At 36.8% G+C, this 22,253-nt stretch overlaps 1 protein-coding gene across 17 annotated transcripts in view; it reads left to right on the top strand.

Moving 5' to 3' along the window:
• The window catches only part of LOC145239882 (oxygen-dependent coproporphyrinogen-III oxidase-like), a 985,985-nt gene that overhangs the window by 373,065 nt on the left and 590,667 nt on the right, over nucleotides 1-22,253 (top strand). For 2 of the 17 annotated variants that reach the window (XM_080103488.1, XM_080103480.1), the window contains exon 5: nucleotides 20,260-20,378. The exons of the other annotated variants lie outside the window; for them this stretch is intronic. The gene's annotated coding sequence lies outside the window, so the exon portion shown is untranslated. The remainder of the gene's footprint in view (nucleotides 1-20,259; nucleotides 20,379-22,253) is intronic. 17 annotated transcript variants of the gene reach the window in all.

The raw sequence follows: 22,253 nt of genomic DNA, 5'->3' as shown, positions 1-22,253 counted from the left end.
TTATAGATATATAAAGAAATAGATAGATAGATAGATTGGATACAATATATAGTAATGATTTAAAAAGTATATAAAAAAAAAACTCATGCGCCACCATCGAGAATCGAAACCAAAATGTTTAGCTCACGATTTATTTTGCCTCTGCCGTCAATGACTGGGCTATGAAAACATGTTTATTGCAAGATTAAAAATTAAAACATGGACCAATAGCTACTACATTATGCATGCGTAATGCCGGCGTTCAACCTTCACATGGCAAATTTCATTTTTAATTTTCACACTTTTGCACCGATTTTTTTTCGGGCTAAAACCCAATTATAAAGTTTTGCATGGATTCAAATACCTTATATATGAAGTTTCATGTATGTAGACCAAAAACTCTAGGAGGAGTTTGGTAGGCAAAATTTGTTCAACAAAAATATATACGTATACATAAATATATATGCAAACAATTTTGTGTTTACTATAAACTTTTTACGCAAATATTATGCAAGTATAACTCATGCAGAATATCTGCATAAATATAATTACACGTAATAGTTAACTAAAGATGATCATCCCATAAGAAAACCGGAGCAACTAATAGGGAATTAATTAAAATGAATGTTTAAAGAATATGCAAATTAGCTAGATCTTTTGCTAGTGAATGCATTTCCACAACCCATATATAAGAAAATTGTATTTCCTTTTTAAATAAATAGAAAAGAGGCTTGCCTTTTTTCTTTTATTCTTGGACTTCGGGCCGGGATCAAAGTGTAGTATCTGTTCTGCAGATGCTGCACTTAAGATAAATACCAGTCAATGGAGGGAAAACCCTCCATACTAGGACAATTATTATTTTTACTCTACTTTTAGGGGAGCTGGTTGTCCCCCACATTAAAAACCGGCCTTGTGCCCAATTTGCTTTGGTGGGAAAGCAAATAAATACCATGAATAGAAAAGAGGCTTGCCTTTTTTTGTGTTTTTGGCCTTCAGGCTGGGATCAAAGTTTAATATCTGTTCCGGCAGATACTGCAAGCAAAGATCATATGTGGAAGCAATCCCACATATAAGACCTTGGTCAATGTAGGGGCAACCCTTCATACCAATTGTCACTATCCAGCTCCCCTACTCCCCGGGGAGTTGGCCCCCATTTCCCCTTCACTCCTCACATAAAAAATCGGCCTTGTGCCTAATTTGCTCGATGGGGGAGCAAATAAATTCCCTGTTATTCTTGGCCTTCGGGCCGGGATCAAAGTGTAGTATCTGTTCTGCAGATGTTGCACTTAAGGTAATTTGTCCCGGTTAATGGAGGGGAAACCCCCTATACTGGAACAATTATTATTTTTGGTCCCAACCAGAGTGCCCCTTTTCCCTTTTTTTCGGGGAGCTGGTTTATCCCCACATTAAAAACGACCTCGTGTCACATTTTGCTTTCATGAGAAAGCAAATAAATACTAATAGAAAAGAGGGTTTTTAATATGAATATCAATACACACAAAAGAAAAACAAATTTAAAGGAGTATAGATGTTTTAAAAAAATGTCTTTTTTTAATAAGTAATCATTTCATTTCAATTTTTAAAACATAAACATAAAAATATTTTTAAAACACAAAACATAAAAATATTTTTAAAACACAAAACATAAAAATATTTTTAAAACACAAAACATAAAAATATTTTTAAAACACAAAACATAAAAATATTTTTAAAACACAAAACATAAAAATATTTTTAAAACACAAAACATAAAAATATTTTTAAAACACAAAACATAAAAATATTTTTAAAACACAAAACATAAAAATATTTTTAAAACACAAAACATAAAAATAAACACAAAACATAAAAATAAACACAAAACATAAAAATAAACACAAAACATAAAAATAAACACAAAACATAAAAATAAACACAAAACATAAAAATAACTGATAAGCACTTCAAGAATGAATGTGGATTCTTGTTTACTTCTACTTTTTGCCTTACCCCATTTTAATTTTTTTTATTCTATAATTTTCAATTTCAAATTATAAAATAAAGGATTGTTATTGGTGTTTATTCGTATTCAGCATGCAAACCTTGCAATACTATTGTAAAACCTTAATACAAAAAACTTAACACCCCCCCCCCTGGATTTCTTGTACAGTTTTACTCAGTAAAAGTTGATTAATCTTCATATAAAGCTTTGTTCTTAATTGCATCCCTGGATGGACACCACAGATATAATTTTCAAATTACCTACAAGTTCACAGAATATCTAAATGTGTGTGTGTGTACATTTCCCTACCAAACTACTCTGTCAGTTTTCAGTGTACGGACTCGAGATTTGACATAAGGGGTATTGAGATTTGGGAAAATCTTTTTAATCAGTTTTCGGCTAGAAATCTGGCTGTCAAGGGTTCAACGGTTTGGCTTTTGAAAACTCTGCCAAACTCCCTGCTAATTTTGGGTCTGAACACTTGAAATTTTAGATGTAGGTTACTTGGACATGGATTAAACTTTTTAATTTGATTTGAGCCCAAAACAAATATTAAGGGGTAAAAATTGGTCAAAATTTCAAAAAAATTTGACCTTTGCGGTCTGTACGAAATTACTCCGCCAATTTTTGGTGTAAACATTTGAAATTTTACATAAAGTGTATTCAGTCACAGGGCAAGCTTTTTAATTGGTTTTTGGCCAAAAATTTAGCTTCCAAGGGGTCAAAGTTCAAAGGTTTGACCTTCGCGGTCTCTAGCAAACTATTCAGCCAATTTTTAGTCTAAACATTTGAAATTTTATATAAAGGGTATTCAGACATGCAGCAAACTTTTTAATCAGTTTCTGGGCGAAAATTTTACTGCCAAGAGGTCAAAGTTGAAAGAGTTGACCTTTGCAGACTGTACCAAACTCCTTCGCCAATTTTGAGTCTAAACACTTGAAATTTTAGATGTAGGTTATCTGGACAGGAGTCAAACTTTTTAATATATATATATATATATATATATATGTACATGAAGTTAGGAACTGCTAGTATATAATATAAATATGCGCATTATGGAAGGTAGTGCAAAATTTATCTATTTTTTAATTTTACCTCCTCATTGTAGCAAAATGGAAAGGTCAATCTCTGTGAGGAGGTGAGCATGTGATGTGACAGATACTCTTGAAGACTTTGGAATCGGCAAGCCAAGTTAAATTCTTATTGGATCAATTTACCTGAACGATCTATCTTAATAATAAACCAGAAGCAAAAGCAAAAATAATGCTCAATTTCATTTCAGCATTCATGTTTTTTTTTGTTTTTTTTTTTTAAATGAAAGGAAAAAAATTTTCTTGGAAATTTTAATTTAAGTGGAGGGGGAGATTTTTTTCCTTTTTTCTTTCTTCGTCATCACATTAGGATAAATCAAATCAAATATATTGAAAAAAAAAAATAGCAAAGTGCAATAAGCCATGTAAAATGACAGATGTTCATATTTATATAATCGATATGTGGTCTGAATGATAGACCTTGTCACTATCTCCACAAAGCAGAACCACAGACCGAGAATGCTTCTGTTCTTCTAATGACATGAAAGTGACTGTTACATCTTTTGCTGGGTTTTGTGACGATTTAAATTCTGTTTGATGTTTTACACCAAAACCATGACGCCATTGCATCTTCTACTGCTGAAGTGAGAGATAATCAACCAACTGGTCATCTGTTGGCTGATCACAGCTTCTGGCCGCAGCCTGTGCCATGGTACAGTGATCCAAACCAAGAAAGATATTTTTTAGGTGAAATTGTCTCAGGTGTGATTCGAAATTTATATGAGAGACAAACGAGTATAGGAAAACGACCAAAGTTGATGTAAGCTTCTTTTCTTTCTTTGTTCTTATGCGTTTCTCTTTCTTTTACATGTCTTTCATGGTAGCTTGGATTTTTACATAGACATGTAATTTGGACTAATGTTAAAAATCAAATGACTTGAATTGCTACTCTTTTTCTAAAGCATCTTATTCTTAACTAGAATCATCATCACCATAATCCCACATTTACTCCAGGGACTTTCCTACTTAAAATGCACTAGATGGTTAAAATTTTTTATAGATGCTACACTGTGATCTTAGCCAAAAGGTCAAGGAATTAAAGGACGATTTTTGTTTTAAAGGTGGCGAACTTTAAATTGGAATAAATCACAAAAATATTTCTATTATACAAACATGTGATTTATTCTGAAGACTAATTTTTGACATTTATAATTTAAATACAATCTCGGGTGTATATGGCGTAATTTTCGGCATTAATGCATTGAATGTTGTCTTCCAAGTAGTCTACTGTGTCCGGTTTATCAGCATAGTCATGGAGGTTTTACGATGATAGAAGAAAAGCATGCTACCCCAGTGAAGTAAATAAAGGGTTCTGTTCAAAGTTTAGCTTTTTCAATGTTGATTAAGTTTTTTTTTTGTTTTTTTACTAATGAATCATCACTTATCAAGGCCAAAAGCCACTTGATAAAGATTAACAAGAATGGATTTTCAATTGGATAATATTATAAAACGTCTCTGAATTTTTGAGATGAGAATTGATTATTCATATTATTTGGATTCATCAGACTACTGTTCTCATCTTGAGTGTGATTTTCACAACGTTTTGATTGATGCCCCATCCGACCTTCTTCAGGTGTATCCTGTTGAACTCGTGAATTTGGATGGAATTTCAAACGGAACCCTTTATTTACTTCCTGGAGTAGCATGTTCTTGTTCTATCAGCCATGACTGGATAGAGATCCTGAGTAATTCGCAATTATATTTTTCAGTCACCCACGCGAACAATTGTATCTTCAACCTTCAGGAGAATATCACTTTTACAATTGATTTTTCCTAGTACTCTTGGTCCTTGTGGAAATTCAAGTATGAATTTTAGGAAGCTTAAACCTATTTTTATTTCTAGTTGTAAATATCACTATTTATTACTAATTATTGTTACTATATATTACTGTGTATGTGTATATTGTTTTTACTTATCACTGTATGTATTATCTGTTATTTATAATTAACAGTTCCCATATTAAATTCTATACTAGGTCTACTTAATAATTGGTTGTCTCCAAGCATATGTGCTGCTTCTTTGAGTCGTCTTACTCTCCACCATTCTCCTCTATAATTTTTATATTGTCCCATAGTGGTAGATGGTTTTCTTTTTCCCTCCAGGTATGGTCAACTTTACCCAATTTTTCAATCTTTCCACATGCTATGGCTTTTCGATGTTCTTCTAACCGTATTTTTATTGGACGGCACGTCTTACCTTTGTATAGTTTTCCACTTTTACATGGGATTTTATATACACAGTTCTTAGTCATGATTTTTTTTCTGTAGGGAACTTGACTCTCACAGGCTAATTCTGGAGAGTTCAATCGCTCCTGAATACTCTCCTGAATACTGTCATATGGATTACATATTCTTTGGAGTTTTTCAGACAAGCCCTTCGTATATGATCATGAGTTTCTGAGTGATGTTCTTTGGTGTCTGGTCCAGATTTCTTGGAGCTGATGTCATGCTCTCTTGATAGTTGTTTTAATGGAGAGTTTCTCTTAAACTGTCCATCTCCTCTTAATATGCATTGCTGTTATTAAATATTGCTTTTATTCGGTGTTGTTGCCAATGGATGATTCCTTTCTTTACATTATATGGATAGTGGGAGTTGAAGTTTAGATACTGTCCAGTGAAAATTGGCTTTTGGCATACAGATGACATAAACCCCTTACCAGTGCAGGTAATCAGCACATCTAGGAATGATAATTTTTACGTTCCTTTTTCATCATGAACTGTATAGTTGGACGGATAGTTTGAATATCTTCCTGATGGGGACAGAGTATGAATGTGCCATTCACATATCACAATCACAGTATTGGCTTTAGTGATGTTGATCCTCTCGCCATTTCATCAAAGTATTCCATGTATGCAGGTATAAAGATCCTAAAATTCATACTAGAATTGTCTGCAATGGTTAGAGTACTTGGAAAAATCAATTGTAAAAAGTGAAATTCTCCTGAAGGTTGAATTCTTAGTGTAGGCGACCGAAAAATGCAATCGCGAATTACTCAGGACTCTAACCAGTCATGACTAATAGAACAAGGGCATGCTACCCTTGTGAAGTAAATAAAGGATTCTGTTCAAAATACTGTATAATTCCCAAGTTTGACAGAAACATTCCCGAGTTCAACAAAATACACTCTTCTTGAGCTACATCAATGATCTTCCAAATCACATCCTTACATCATCCGTAGACATTTATGCTGATGACACTACCATATATGGCACCACATTAGAGGCCGTAAACGATCAAGTTCTCTCTGATTCTCTCTCCTCTGATCTTGAGCAAGTGGCACAAAAACCACACTAGATGATCTTGGTTCTCTGTGAAGAAATAGAATAACTCTGTTCACATTTAAAATGACTTCTAATAAATTTTATGAAATTTTTATTGTGTTTACCCTGTTTTGGTAATTTTAGAGTTTTCTTCAACCTCAAAAGAAAAGGAGTGGTTACTACATTACAGAATTACAGGAATGTAGGAAGCTAAAATGTGCTTGAATCGATTGAGCCGGCTCCAACCATTGAGTTGACTACATCTTGAGTTCAATGGGTTGCCCCGGCTCCACGATGATAGCTGAACCAAGTACATTTTAACTGATGTTTCTCGTTCTCTCTCTCTCTAATTCTGCAACATAGTAGCCACCCCTCTCCTCAGCTAAAATGTAATAAAAAATAAATGCCTGGATGATGCGAATATTCCAAATAGAAATAATGCCAACATGCTAAGTTTTGGATTTCTTTTGGAATTGCAACTTGAAGAATTTGTGGCTTAAGTTAATTCCATAGAAATTTAATTCTCAATATTTACTTCGATTGCATGAAAAGAAAAGTCGGAATATTGTTCGTGTTTTGTATTTAAACCTTGAAGATTTTAAAGAAAATCCTTCAAGGATTTGAGTTTTCCTTGGTTGCCATTCCTGCATCAGATTCTCAAAAGCTGCAACTATGCATGCCAGATAGAATTTGGATTATGATAAATGGAATACCAGACCTGCTTCGATTGTAGCAGGTTTCTTATTTTAATCTTTTACCACATTTCTCTTCTTTTTTCTTCATTTTCCTATTTTTTTTTTTACTTTTCTATTTATAATCCTCCTCTTTTTTTGTCCTTCCGTTTGCAGCACCGTTTTTCATCTTTTGTCCATCTCTTTCACTCTCCAATTCTAAATTTCTCTTTCGTTCATTTCATTCTTATTTTCTGTTTTCTATTTTCTCTGAACCTTATTCTCGTTTCTCTTCTCCCCCCCTTCTAGTTTCTCTTCTCCCCCTTCTAGTTTCTCTTCTCCCCCTTCTAGTTTCTCTTCTCCCCCTTCTAGTTTCTCTTCTCCCCCTTCTAGTTTTTCTTCTCTCCCTTCTAGTTTTTCTTCTCTCCCTTCTAGTTTCTCTTCTCTCCCTTCTAGTTTCTCTTCTCCCCCCTTCTAGTTTCTCTTCTCCCCCTTCTAGTTTCTCTTCTCCCCCCTCCTAGTTTCTCTTCTCCCCCTTCTAGTTTCTCTTCTCCCCCTTCTAGTTTCTCTTCTCCCCCTTCTAGTTTCTCTTCTCCCCCTTCTAGTTTCTCTTCTCCCCCTTCTAGTTTCTCTTCTCCCCCTTCTAGTTTCTCTTCTCCCCCTTCTAGTTTCTCTTCTCCCCCTTCTAGTTTCTCTTCTACCCCTTCTAGTTTCTCTTCTCCCCCTTCTAGTTTCTCTTCTACCCCTTCTAGTTTCTCTTCTCCCCCTTCTAGTTTTTCTTCTCTCCCTTCTAGTTTTTCTTCTCTCCCTTCTAGTTTCTCTTCTCCCCCTTCTAGTTTCTCTTCTCCCCCTTCTAGTTTCTCTTCTCCCCCCTTCTAGTTTCTCTTCTCCCCCCTTCTAGTTTCTCTTCTCCCCCCTTCTAGTTTCTCTTCTCCCCCCTTCTAGTTTCTCTTCTCCCCGCTTCTAGTTTCTCTTCTCCCCGCTTCTAGTTTCTCTTCTCCCCGCTTCTAGTTTCTCTTCTCCCCGCTTCTAGTTTCTCTTCTCCCTGCTTCTAGTTTCTCTTCTCCCCGCTTCTAGTTTCTCTTCTCCTCCCTTCTAGTTTCTCTTCTCCCCCCTTCTAGTTTCTCTTTTCCCCCTTCTAGTTATTCTTCTCCCCCCTTCTAGTTATTCTTCTCCCCCCTTCTAGTTTCTCTTCTCCCCCTTCTAGTTTCTCTTCTCCCCCTTCTAGTTTCTCTTCTCCCCCTTCTAGTTTCTCTTCTCCCCCCTTCTAGTTTCTCTTCTCCCCCCTTCTAGTTTCTCTTCTCCCCGCTTCCAGTTTCTCTTCTCCCGCTTCCAGTTTCTCTTCTCCCGCTTCCAGTTTCTCTTCTCCCCCCTTCTAGTTTCTCTTCTCCCCCCTTCTAGTTTCTCTTCTCCCCCCTTCTAGTTTCTCTTCTCACCCCTTCTAGTTTCTCTTCTCCCCTCTTCTAGTTTCTCTTCTCCCCTCTTCTAGTTTCTCTTCTCCCCTCTTCTAGTTTCACTTCTCCCCTCTTCTAGTTTCTCTTCTCCCCCCTTCAAGTTATTCTTCTCCCCCCTTCTAGTTATTCTTCTCCCCCCTTCTAGTTATTCTTCTCCCCCCTTCTAGTTATTCTTCTCCCCCCTTCTAGTTATTCTTCTCCCCCCTTCTAGTTATTCTTCTCCCCCCTTCTAGTTATTCTTCTCCCCCCTTCTAGTTATTCTTCTCCCCCCTTCTAGTTATTCTTCTCCCCCCTTCTAGTTATTCTTCTCCCCCCTTCTAGTTATTCTTCTCCCCCCTTCTAGTTATTCTTCTCCCCCCTTCTAGTTATTCTTCTCCCCCCTTCTAGTTATTCTTCTCCCCCCTTCTAGTTATTCTTCTCCCCCCTTCTAGTTATTCTTCTCCCCCCTTCTAGTTATTCTTCTCCCCCCTTCTTTTAGTTTCTCTCCTCCCCCCTTCTTTTAGTTTCTCTCTTCCCCCCTTCTTTTAGTTTCTCTCTTCCCCCCTTCTTTTAGTTTCTCTCCTCCCCCCTTCTTTTAGTTTCTCTCTCCCCCTTCTTTTAGTTTCTCTCTTCCCCCCTTCTTTTAGTTTCTCTCTTCCCCCCTTCTTTTAGTTTCTCTCTTCCCCCCTTCTTTTAGTTTCTCTCCTCCCCCCTTCTTTTAGTTTCTCTCCTCCCCCCTTCTTTTAGTTTCTCTCCTCCCCCCTTCTTTTAGTTTCTCTCTTCCCCCCTTCTTTTAGTTTCTCTCCTCCCCCCTTCTTTTAGTTTCTCTCCTCCCCCCTTCTTTTAGTTTCTCTCCTCCCCCCTTCTTTTAGTTTCTCTCCTCCCCCCTTCTTTTAGTTTCTCTCCTCCCCCCTTCTTTTAGTTTCTCTCCTCCCCCCTTCTTTTAGTTTCTCTCCTCCCCCCTTCTTTTAGTTTCTCTCCTCCCCCCTTCTTTTAGTTTCTCTCCTCCCCCCTTCTTTTAGTTTCTCTCCTCCCCCCTTCTTTTAGTTTCTCTCCTCCCCCCTTCTTTTAGTTTCTCTCCTCCCCCCTTCTTTTAGTTTCTCTCCTCCCCCCTTCTTTTAGTTACTCTCCTCCCCCCTTCTTTTAGTTTCTCTCCTCCCCCCTTCTTTTAGTTTCTCTCCTCCCCCCTTCTTTTAGTTTCTCTCCTCCCCCTTCTTTTAGTTTCTCTCTTCCCCCCTTCTTTTAGTTTCTCTCTTCCCCCCTTCTTTTAGTTTCTCTCTTCCCTCCTTCTTTTAGTTTCTCTCCTCCCCCCTTCTTTTAGTTTCTCTCCTCCCCCCTTCTTTTAGTTTCTCTCCTCCCCCTTCTTTTAGTTTCTCTCCTCCCCCCTTCTTTTAGTTTCTCTCCTCCCCCTTCTTTTAGTTTCTCTCCTCCCCCCTTCTTTTAGTTTCTCTTTTCCCCCCTTCTTTTAGTTTCTCTCCTCCCCCCTTCTTTTAGTTTCTCTCTTCCCCCCTTCTTTTAGTTTCTCTCTTCCCCCTTCTTTTAGTTTCTCTCCTCCCCCTTCTTTTAGTTTCTCTCTTCCCCCCTTCTTTTAGTTTCTCTCCTCCCCCCTTCTTTTAGTTTCTCTCTTCCCCCCTTCTTTTAGTTTCTCTCTTCCCCCCTTCTTTTAGTTTCTCTCCTCCCCCCGTCTTTTAGTTTCTCTCCTCCCCCCTTCTTTTAGTTTCTCTCCTCCCCCCTTCTTTTAGTTTCTCTCCTCCCCCCTTCTTTTAGTTTCTCTCCTCCCCCCTTCTTTTAGTTTCTCTCCTCCCCCCTTCTTTTAGTTTCTCTCTTCCCCCCTTCTTTTAGTTTCTCTCTTCCCCCCTTCTTTTAGTTTCTCTCCTCCCCCCTTCTTTTAGTTTCTCTCCTCCCCCCTTCTTTTAGTTTCTCTCCTCCCCCCTTCTTTTAGTTTCTCTCCTCCCCCCTTCTTTTAGTTTCTCTCCTCCCCCCTTCTTTTAGTTTCTCTCCTCCCCCCTTCTTTTAGTTTCTCTCCTCCCCCCTTCTTTTAGTTTCTCTCTTCCCCCCTTTTTTTAGTGTCTCTCCTCCCCCCTTCTTTTAGTTTCTCTCCTCCCCCCTTCTTTTAGTTTCTCTCTTCCCCCCTTCTTTTAGTTTCTCTCTTCCCCCCTTCTTTTAGTTTCTCTCTTCCCCCCTTCTTTTAGTTTCTCTCTTCCCCCCTTCTTTTAGTTTCTCTCCTCCCCCCTTCTTTTAGTTTCTCTCCTCCCCCCTTCTTTTAGTTTCTCTCCTCCCCCCTTCTTTTAGTTTCTCTCTTCCCCCCTTCTTTTAGTTTCTCTCTTCCCCCCTTCTTTTAGTTTCTCTCCTCCCCCCTTCTTTTAGTTTCTCTCCTCCCCCCTTCTTTTAGTTTCTCTCCTCCCCCCTTCTTTTAGTTTCTCTCCTCCCCCCTTCTTTTAGTTTCTCTCCTCCCCCCTTCTTTTAGTTTCTCTCTTCCCCCCTTTTTTTAGTGTCTCTCCTCCCCCCTTCTTTTAGTTTCTCTCCTCCCCCCTTTTAGTTTCTCTCTTCCCCCCTTCTTTTAGTTTCTCTCTTCCCCCCTTCTTTTAGTTTCTCTCTTCCCCCCTTCTTTTAGTTTCTCTCTTCCCCCCTTCTTTTAGTTTCTCTCCTCCCCCCTTCTTTTAGTTTCTCTCCTCCCCCCTTCTTTTAGTTTCTCTCTTCCCCCTTCTTTTAGTTTCTCTCTTCCCCCCTTCTTTTAGTTTCTCTCCTCCCCCCTTCTTTTAGTTTCTCTCCTCCCTCCTTCTTTTAGTTTCTCTCCTCCCTCCTTCTTTTAGTTTCTCTCCTCCCCCCTTCTTTTAGTTTCTCTCCTCCCCCCCTTCTTTTAGTTTCTCTCCTCCCCCCCTTCTTTTAGTTTCTCTCCTCTCCCTTCTTTTAGTTTCTCTCCTCCCCCCTTCTTTTAGTTTCTCTCTTCCCCCCTTTTTTTAGTGTCTCTCCTCCCCCCTTATTTTAGTTTCTCTCCTCCTCCTCCCCCTCTTCTTTTAGTTTCTCTCCTCCTCCTCCTCTTCTTCTTTTAGTTTCTCTCCTCCTCCTCCTCCTCTTCTTTTAGTTTCTCTCCTCCTCCTCCTCTTCTTTTAGTTTCTCTCCTCCTCCTCCTCCTCCTCTTCTTTTTGTTTCTCTCCTCCTCCTCTTCTTTTAGTTTCTCTCCTCCTCCTCTTCTTTTAGTTTCTCTCCTCCTCCTCCTCCTCCTCTTCTTTTAGGTTCTGTCCTCCTCCTCCTCTTCTTTTAGGTTCTGTCCTCCTCCTCCTCCTCTTCTTTTAGTATCTCTCCTCCTCCTCCTCCTCTTCTTTTAGGTTCTCTCCTCCTCCTCCTCTTCTTTTAGGTTCTCTCCTCCTCCTCTTCTTTTAGTTTCTCTCCTCCTCCTCCTCCTCCTCCTCTTCTTTTAGTTTCTCTCCTCCTCCTCCTCCTCCTCTTTTAGTTTCTCTCCTCCTCCTTCTCCTCTTCTTTTAGTTTCTCTCCTCCTCCTCTTCTTTTACTTTCTCTCCTCCTCCTCTTCTTTTACTTTCTCTTCTCCTCCTCTTCTTTTAGTTTCTCTTCTCCTCCTCTTCTTTTAGTTTCTCTTTTCCTCCTCTTCTTTTAGTTTCTCTTTTCCTCCTCTTCTTTTAGTTTCTCTTTTCCTCCTCTTCTTTTAGTTTCTCTTTTCCTCCTCTTCTTTTAGTTTCTCTTTTCCTCCTCTTCTTTTAGTTTCTCTTTTTCTCCTCTTCTTTTAGTATCTCTTTTTCTCCTCTTCTTTTAGTTTCTCTTTTCCTACCTTCTGGTTTCTTTACTCTCCTCTTTTACTCAAGTAAACTTTTTTTTGGATGTCTTGCTTATGTATTCACTTCTGTTTTTACTCACTTTTCCTTTCCTCTTCTTTCCTCTCTTCCTCTTCTTTCTTTCGGTGCTATCCTTCTTTTTCTTCTACCCCTTCTTTGTAATTAATGCATGGCTCTTTTATCAATTTTCGTCTCCTGCTGTCAATATACTCATGTACTTTTTCTCTTCTGCCATTCCTTCCCTTTCTTTCTCTGTATTTTTCTATTTTAGTTTCATTTCAATATCGCCTACCTCCCTCTTTCATTATCCTTGTTCCTTTTCATTCTCTTCTGGCCTCTTTCAATCTGACCATCTCTCTCCTGCTAATTCCTCTTCTCTCCTATGCAATTTTCTATTTTCGACATGGAACAAAAGATGAGTGCCTGCCACGTGCACATTCTGTTCAACCACTGTAATAATCTACACCCACGAAAAGAAACAATGGAGACAAAAAACCCAAAGACTGAGTGCAATATCAGGAATTACTGCTGAAGTAATAGACATGTTCAGTTCGCTTGTTTGTATTTTGGTAATCGTAACTGACAACCTCACTCTTCATCTGGTTTTGGTCAAAAGATGGGGAGGCAGGTGAAGGTGGAAGGAAATAACTAGACTGATGACTTGTGGATGGAGTACACAGGGCCATGATCATGTTTGTTTGTTTTTTGTTTTTGTTTTTTTTTTCTTCATTCTGCTGCTGCAGCCAGTTGGCATTTATTAATGGTCACACAGTGTTTAGTCCATCAATCGTCAACATGTTTTGAAATTTTTTAGATGAGGATTTATAAATGATAACATCTTAATTATTTGGACTACTCTTCTCATCTTAGTTGTAAGCTTCACAACATTTGAACTGATGTAACCTCTGATCTTCTTCAGTTGTATATTTTCAAGCTCAGAAAATTGTATGAGATGCCAAACTTCTTTCTTTTTAATCACTGCTTATCAAAACCCAAAAGCCCCTTGAGGATAAGGGTTGGTGAATTTGTGAATGGTGAGACAAATACCGTGAGTGTTGCTCGGGTGTTTGGAGGTGTGTATTGAGCAAGCAAAAAAAAAAAAAAAAAAAATAGCAGTATGCAGGTTTGAATCCGTACTGCGAACGAGGAAAAGAACGTGAAAAAAAAAACATGTCCAGTTGAGGGTGAAGGAATTAATGTTTTTAGCCAATTTTTCAATATTTGTTGTCCGAAGGATCAAGCTTCAAAATGATACTGATCTCGTGAAAATCTGTCGCCTCTGTCGAAAGTTTTAGGTGGACATACAAACATACATGCATACATTTAAACAGACAGGTGAGATTTATATAATAGATTAGCGAAAACATAAAAACGAAGCGGGGGGGGGGTATCAAAACATTGAAAAAAACACAAAAGAAAACAAAAAAGAAAACAGAAAAATGAACGTTAAAAAAAAAAAACACGTGAAAAATGGCTTAAATAAGCCTGTTTCGATATTAAAATTTAAAAAATCGGTGGGTATCCGGGTGTTTTTGGGTGTGTGTGGTCGGTCGGGGGTCTTAATGAAAACCTAAGAATAAGCGAAGTAAAAAAAACAAAAAAAAAAACAGAAAAACAAACGTTACGTGAAAAATGGCTTAAATAACACTGCTCACACCACGATTCGAACCCAGAATATTTAGATAATGAACCAATGATCTAACCAACTGAGCTAACCCGACGTACATGAAATTTAATCAGCTCTTCAACTATTTAAACTAAATCAGGCCATGACGTCATTTGACGCATGTGTAGAACTGGTCGTCGTCATGAGAGGACGGTTTTTGTTTACCTGCACCCCCCCCCCATAGAAAATTGTCGATTTCAGGATGAAAAAATGAACATTTTTGGCCAATTTTTCGATATTTTTTGGGCGAAGGATGGAGCTTCAATAGGATACCAAGTTTATTAATTTTTGTTCTGGCTGTCGAAAGTTTTTAGTGGACACACAAACAAACATACATACACACATTTTCGCTTTTATATATATAGACTAGCGAGGGGTACCCGGCGTTGCCCGAGTGTTTGTAGGTGTGTGTGAAAAAAACCCGAAGCCTTGACGCCCGTGAAAAAAAAACAAAGCCTTGACAATGCGCAGTTGGAAAATAATAAAGTGTGAAAAAAAAACAGGTGCGCGTTTTTGATTGACGTGACGGCGATAGGTATTCAGCAGTTAGCATTTTGTGTGGGACAGTTTTTAATGAGGTGAATAAATCGGTTTGTTTGTTTTTAAAAATCCGCTCCCTGTTTATTAGAGGGAGCGTCTCGTCTCGAAATGAAAGCTACCGTCTGATATGACGAAGTCGACAATGACCAAACGTTACTTAGCTCTCTAGAGATCACTGTAATTACGCCAGTGATTAGAGTCGAGTTTCTCTTTTTGTTTATACCAAAAACTGAATGTAACGCATGCCGATGCAGGAAATGTCGAATAATTAACGTTTGAAAGTCAATAAAATTAAATAGACAGGCGAGCTCCATGGTTAACTGTGAGATATTACAATTTATAGATGATATAAAACGTTTTAAGAAGTTGTGAAGCGAGCGAGCGCTTCTCTGAAAGAAGCCTTTTGTTGACATTGAGGAAAAGCGTACATACATACATACATTTTCGCTTTTATATATATAGATGATTGAGTGAAAGTCTGTAGGCTTCACTAAATTTCTCATATTTATTTGTAGTTACTTTTCAGTTCTATTTTTCTTAAAGTTCTAAAACCATCTTTTGTCCACGCTACAAAACTTGGGGATGCACGGAGGCCATGGTTAAATTTTATTTATTTTTTAAATTTTTTATCCAAGTGTTGGGAAAAGTTAGGTACTAGGTAGTCTATTAGTAGAATATCAATTAAACAATGTTTACGTAGTATTTAATTTGTGATTCAACTCAACCGGAAGTTGAATTGTACTTTTGTACCTTTTAGATCATAGATTCTTATTAAAGAAAAAATTACTATTACAAAAATAAGTTTTTATTTACGGAAAGGTTTTCTTTAATTAAAAATAGATGCATAACAAAATATGCTTGTGATTAAAACTGTTGTTTTTTTTTTTTAAATGCATATATTTTAAACTTTGCCATTTAATCTAAGCATGTGGAATCGGATAATGCACAAAAACTTTTTTTTAATCAAAAATATTTAAAATTTTGTAAGCCGTACAGAATAATCAAAAAATTATGAATTTATTTTTTTAAAACTTTACAGAATAAAGAAAAGTTTACGTTTTTTTGGAAGCAAACAAAAAAAAACAAAAAAAAACATTTTTTAAATACATATTATTTACATTTTTTATAACTAATTTTTTTTATTAAAAAAAGAACTTGAAATTTACTTATCTCTCCATGAAAGTAAAGTTAGGGCAGATGTGTATTTTAGGTTGCAGTATAGCCTCTGACCCTTACATGTTGAAAAGGTAAAAATGTTAGTGAGACCGTCTAGGTTCATTTTCTTTTATATATCAACACGTGGTTAAAATTTAGATTGATTACGTGTATTTGTTTTCTTAAGCACTTGTAAAAGTTTTATTAAAATGGGACAATAAGCCCCTTAATAGGTATGATTTTTTTTTCCCCATTAGCGGCATCTTTAAAAGAAGTAATCTTATTTTGCAATGTGAGCAAATTAAAATAAATCTCAATTTTGTAATTTTAAGGCAAATTCAAAACAAGTAATTATAATTTTGCCGTTAAGGCAAAACTAAAAATGAAAGAAATCATAATTCTGCAACTCATGAGGCAAATTAAAACTAAATAAGTCATAATTTTGCAATTTTAGTCAAAATGTAAAATAATTAACTAAAACCATAATTAAAGTATGTCAGAAATTTCTTCTCACATAGCATAGAATTCTGACAGAGGGGAAAATTAAACATGACATTGAAAAGCACACTTACCTGTTGATTAAAGGCAGGTCGTTTCATCTGCAAAATTATGTTGTGTAATTTTGCTGCTTTGGCTGAGCCTGCTAGGTAAGACTTCATGATGAAGTGGAAGGGAAAATATCTTCTGTGAAGATTATCGTTAGTCCATGGCTTGTAGTTCATTTTAAACAATGTTCGAATTCAAAAAGTGGATAATTCTGACAAAGTGGTAAAACCCAAAGTCAATATTCTTTACTGATTAGAAAGACGATATTACATCTAAAAAAAGAACACCTAACTTAGTATGTTAAATTGTCTCAAAGGTACTGAGACAATATTAAGCACCAAAAGGCCCTTAAATTAATAAGAAAATTAATGAGTTCATCCTGCTTGAAATCTTTTCCTGGACTGAAGTTTTCAGTTGAAACATGCCCGCACTCGCAGGTTAAAATTCTAATTAACCAATGAGAAATGCTGTAATTAAAAACGAATCAACCAATGAAGTAACCCGATTCAAGTCTTGTAATTTTTCACGTTCCACAGTTCTATACATGAGCCGCCACTGACCATAAAGGTTGAAGATGATGGTCGAAATTGGCCAGATTTTGATCTTTGATGAGGACAGCTCAATAAAAATTTAGCATTGGACTTGAAGATGGTAATGTTCTTGGAAAGTCACTGCTCATGAAGGTTCATTCGGCCTAGCAAAAATTGCCTGAGCATCCATGTCGGCATTCCTCAGTCGGGTCGCCTCAGGCAGCAAGCAATGAACTTACCCCACCCAAAAGCCGGGTGGCAAGATCTGGGAGGGGTTTCTTGACAATCAGCCTGATAGGTATGGGGCTAGTTCCTGGCCCCGTACCTGTCTGGCTGAGATTCAAGAAACTGACCAATCAAATGGTCTACGTTCTGCTAGCAACCAATCAGAAACCAGAATTACTCCATAAAAATATTGGATATTTTAGAATTCCTGCACATAATTTTTCATGTCCACATATGAAAAACCTTTGCAAAATTGTAAAGTCCAAAGCTTATACAGGTCAGCTACCCACCGAAAACTCTTTTTCGTCTCCAGGACTTGTACAGATCAGCTACCCGAAAACTATTTTTCATCTTCTGGACTTGTACAGATCAGCTACCTGAAAACTATTTTTCATCTTCTGGACTTGTACAGATCAGCTACCTGAAAACTATTTTTCATCTCCAGAACTTGTACAGATCAGTTACCCACCAAAAACTTTTTCATCTCCAGGACTTAGATTAGTTCCCCATCAGAAGCTCTTCTGAAATTAAACATGGCTTTCGATTCAAAAAAAGTCTAATCCCATGGATTAAATAAAGAATTCAGTTCTAAATTCTGTGTGGGCGCCAGAGTTGGACATACAGATTCCTAAGTTCGAAAAGATATGCCTGATAAAGAGCTGCTTAATGTTGTCTGTCGGCGTGGCTCAATGGTTAACATAGCACGGTTTTTTTTTCACACATTAATTTCCAACTCAAGGGCACGGGTTCGATTCTCATACTCACCTACCAAAACATTTTTTTTTATTATTTAACCCCCCCCCCCCGGAGTTTTGATTTACCTTAAAACACCCGGGCATCGCCGGGTACCCCCCCCCCCGCTAGGACAGATTTCTGTATCTATGTCCAACTAAAAGTTAACAACTACTAAACAAACACCTACAACGTTGGTATATTCTTAATTGCTATTTTATAATATCTAAAATTTAAAAGAATTTATTCATTCTTTGGCCTAGATTTTGAGGGGAACAGTTTTCAGCTATTTTCAATGTTCTTGTATATTAATTTGGAAATAAAATGTCGACTCCTTTCCTGAGGAATGTATTATACAAAGGAGTTTTCTTTGTATTTTGAAAGAGGAATGGGCAAGGTAGAAGAGAAAGAGGCGTTTGGGTCGGGGTGGGGGGGGACAAGGGAGGGCAAAGTGAGAAAGAGACGGATAAAGAATGGTAGAGAGATACAAATTTTGATATAAATACGTTATACTTTTGCAACGACCAACATATTTTAATAGTTTGTTTCTTTTCTTGTATGCTGACAAAACATTTTTTTTTTATCGAAAGAATAGTTTTTGTAAATATATCTGCTGACTTGCATTCTGTAAGGGAAACTGCGCAAGTTGGGTGTATAAAATAATTACAGAAAGAATGGCCATTTTTTTTTTTTTTTTTTACTTCACAATCGCATTATCATGAAAAAAATTACATTAAAAATTTTTTTTTTTTACACTGACCAATTTTTTCAGAAAATGGAAAGACAATTTGGGGGGGGGGCGGAGGTTAAACACAATTTATTTTTCGTATTTTTTCTTTTCTTTTTTGCCAATGTTCAAATGTAAAATGCCAGCCTATCTTTAATTTGTGATGGAATTTCTCAGATAAAGTCAGCACGCTTAATGAATGGGCAGAAGCACCTTAGTTGTTTAAGAGGGTTGGAGCAGGGCGTGTACCATTTGCTTGATAAATTTCTAGAAGTAACTTTTTTTTCTTCTTCTGACCTTTTTTTTCCTCTAAATTTCATTTCGATTTCCCTTGCTTTATTAAAGAATCTGAATTTAATTTTAGTGTAAATTTATCTTGGAATTGTGTAAGTAGGCAATTAAGGTTCCTCGCTTTATGGAAAACCTTTGGCGGGGAGTAGGAGGAGGTGCTTATTTTTCTCCCTTGAAATTCCCTATCGCAGAAGATGCTAATTTTAATAACTTTTCTTGATTGTATTTTCAAGATTCGATTTCTTGTTTTTCTGAAGTTTTTAGATGAGGATGATTTAGATTCTTTGTTTTCATTTTGATTCTTTGTTTTCATTTTGAGTGTCATTTTCACAACGTTTCGGCCAGTGTAATCTCCAATCTTCTTCAGGTATCTCTTGTTAAACTCGTGAATCTGCACGCAATTTGAAACGGAACCCCTTATTTAATCCACAGAGGTATCATGCTCTCATTCCATCATCTACCACCAAGTAGAAATCTTAAGTCATTTGCAATTGTATTCTTAGTATTGCCCGCTAGACGCTTGAACCTTAAACCATAAAAAGACTGTCACTTACAATTGAACTTTACTTAGTACTTTATCCTGTGAACAATTCTAGTACGAATTTTGAGAGCCTTGTAGCAGACGAACTTGCAACAAGCAAAGTAGCAGGAGTTAATTCTCGCGGCTCGAGATTTGAAATCCATCTTTTCCCTGGCTTGTCCATCACAAGCCAGCTCTCAATCACGTGATCGAGTACATAAAAGGCGAAATTGACAAACCCTCTTTCACTTTCCTCCCTGCTCTACCTGGCAGCAGACCTTGCTTGGGGCCTGATGTAAGTACAACAAGCTAACATGGCTGTCATCAAAACCTGTTTCCATGTGTGCTTCACACATGCAGTCTTTCCTATCGCAAGACACTAATCCTTTGTCCCGTCTCTGCTATCAGATGCACGCTCCTATGACGTATACACTGAACACCTTTCTCTTTCTCCCAACAAGTTTAACCTATATCTAATCTTCATCTCCACATCAAAAAACTCTTTCCATGATTACTATAAATACAAGCGCGCACGAACACTGAACTCTCCTACTAACCACCGTTGAATAGATGTCAGCTCTACTACATAATCAAGTTAGCTGCATTGATTACCGTTCCACTCTGTATATAATTATTCCAGGTTACTATTTTCCAGCGGTTAAGCAACCAATCAAGTTTAAATGAGGTTCATAGAACAATGCTGAATATCGAAGGAGAGCAAGATATATTATTATTCTTATTTTTGTTATTATTCTATTACAGTTTTATTTGTTTATTTAATTTCGATTCATATATTTTTAATTCGTTTTTAACACTTTATTAAAATTGTAATCTTCAACCAAAAGTCACTTTAGCTGGCAAAACCATTAACTTGGTCTCAATGTACATACAGGTTGATATTCTTATTTATTTTTTGACTCAGACACTAATCTAAAAACTGTCTAATGAATTTCCTGTCTGCTTACCTCTCATTCACCATGGTATTAAGATATATTTGAGTTTTTCTTTTGCCTTAGGTTTTTTTTTTAATTTTTATCAGTGTATAATTTTTAATTTTATAGTTTTGTGGTTTTATAATTATGATTTTATTATGATTATTATTATTTTATTGATTCCCCAGATTTATCACGTTCCTGGATATGACCTTAAACTATATCCGATGGTGAGGCCCCAGCTTGCGACCTTTGGGGAGTGTGGAGCCACCCTTTAATTGCCATTGCTCCCAGCTGACCTGGACTGGTAGTACTGGTTAGGGTCCCAATTATGGGTTAAATAGAAACCGACTTAAAAAAAACAAATATACTCTATTAAAAAATTGTTCTTCAAAATCTTTGGATTCGGCATTAAATAACCTGAAAAGGGTTGATATGCCGTAAAACAAAAACAACCAAACCCGATTTATCAGAGAGGGAACTATGTTTTCAGTGGCGTCAGTGCTGCCATTATTTCAGACGATTGCCAGATAACTGCCCATTAGTTTTTCTTAAAATTTTGTCACAAATTGTATTTCATTAAATAGATGTGCACAGTAAAAAAATTTTTTTTGCAAAATTCCTATTGCGTCTCCAGGGGCTCAAAAGAGGTAAAAAATGCCCCAAAATGGCCAAAAATGACACATTTTACCCCATAACTTTTGGTTCATTTATTAGATTTTTCTGAAAATGTGACGCCCATTGCTCTTAATATGAATTCAGTATGGGTGACCCTGGCAAAATTCTGGTTCGGGTCCCTAGGGACTTTTAGTGCTAAAAACGCCCCTTTTTGTGGCTCTTTTTCATGGTGGTCAACTCAAATATACATGTGTTAAGGGCTGAAACTGCACCGTTATCCATTTATACTGGGATTCGGCGTCCCCAGGGGCTCAAAAGAGGTCAAAAATGGCTAAAAATTACACTTTTTGCTCCATAATGTTTGATCCATCCATTAAATTTTCCTGAAACTTGGCCAAAATGTGTAGGCCATTGTTCTTAATATAAATTCAGTATGGGTTACCCTGGCAAAATTCTGGTTCGCATCCCTCTGGGACTTTTAGGGCTAAAAAAACATGCCTTTTTGGAGCTCTGTTTTAATATTACTCAAAAACTTAATATGTATGGTGCTGAATTCAAATGTACATGTCTTAAGACGTGAAACTGCACCGTTTGTCCATTTTCACTGGGATTCGGCATTTCCAGGAGCTCAAAATTGCAAAAATTACACTTATTACCCCATAACTTTTGCCCCATCCATTAGATTTTTCTGAAACTTAGAGAAAATGTGAAGGCAATGTTGGCCCTTCACACTTCTCACATTCATCATTTCTTCACTATTTTTTGTGGCATCATCTCTACTGCAGCACAAGAGGGGGACCATACACGTGCGGCTTGTTTTAATTTTATTATTATTGATATTATTATCATTTGTATTATTTCTTGTTTTAATATATATATATATATATATATTGTCTCTTTATTTCTTTTTTCACATATATTAAATGCTGTTAGCTTATTTTATTTTTTAATATCACGTGATGCAACCTCCTGATTAATTTTGTGCTGGAGACTTCTTACAGTTTCCATTACAGACTATTCTTTTGCATAAGCAATATCACCTGTAACTGGCTGACCGAAACATGCTCATGAATGTGTAGCGACATATAAATGCTTATGTAAAACAAATAAAAAATGTGTATGTATTTAGGCAGCAAGTCATTTTTAAAGCATATCTGGTTGAATATGACAGAGTTCTCTCATTTTCTTATCTTTCTGCCAATTTTCTCGATTTCGTAAGCATTTCTTTTGGCCTATCGTGGCAAATTGTGTAGTATGTAGCCGAGTGATTCTGTGTCGGACATTTTTCATCAAGCACTTTTGATCCGTGATTGTCATCAATAGTAATTGTTAAAAAAAACTTTTTCAGTTGTTTTTATATAGATATTTTATTTTTATTTGTTTAATCTTATTTATTTTAACTAGGTAGTCTGTCAGGAAGAGAAGAATAAGGAAAGGGTGTGGTCAAGTCTTTTTTTTTTTTTTATAAAAGTGTCGCCCCTAAAGAAAACGACAGCTGTATTTTAAAACTTTTATTGAAAAAATCAATTCAGATAACTTGGTTATGTAGCAGAGCTGACAATGT

The sequence above is a fragment of the Euprymna scolopes genome, chromosome 19 (genome assembly GCF_053919585.1).
Source record: "Euprymna scolopes isolate OS-2025 chromosome 19, ASM5391958v1, whole genome shotgun sequence".
In the NCBI taxonomy this organism is placed as follows: domain Eukaryota; kingdom Metazoa; phylum Mollusca; class Cephalopoda; order Sepiida; family Sepiolidae; genus Euprymna; species Euprymna scolopes.
The sequence above is the reverse complement of the archived record's forward strand: the minus strand, read 5'-3'. Positions and strand labels throughout refer to the sequence as shown.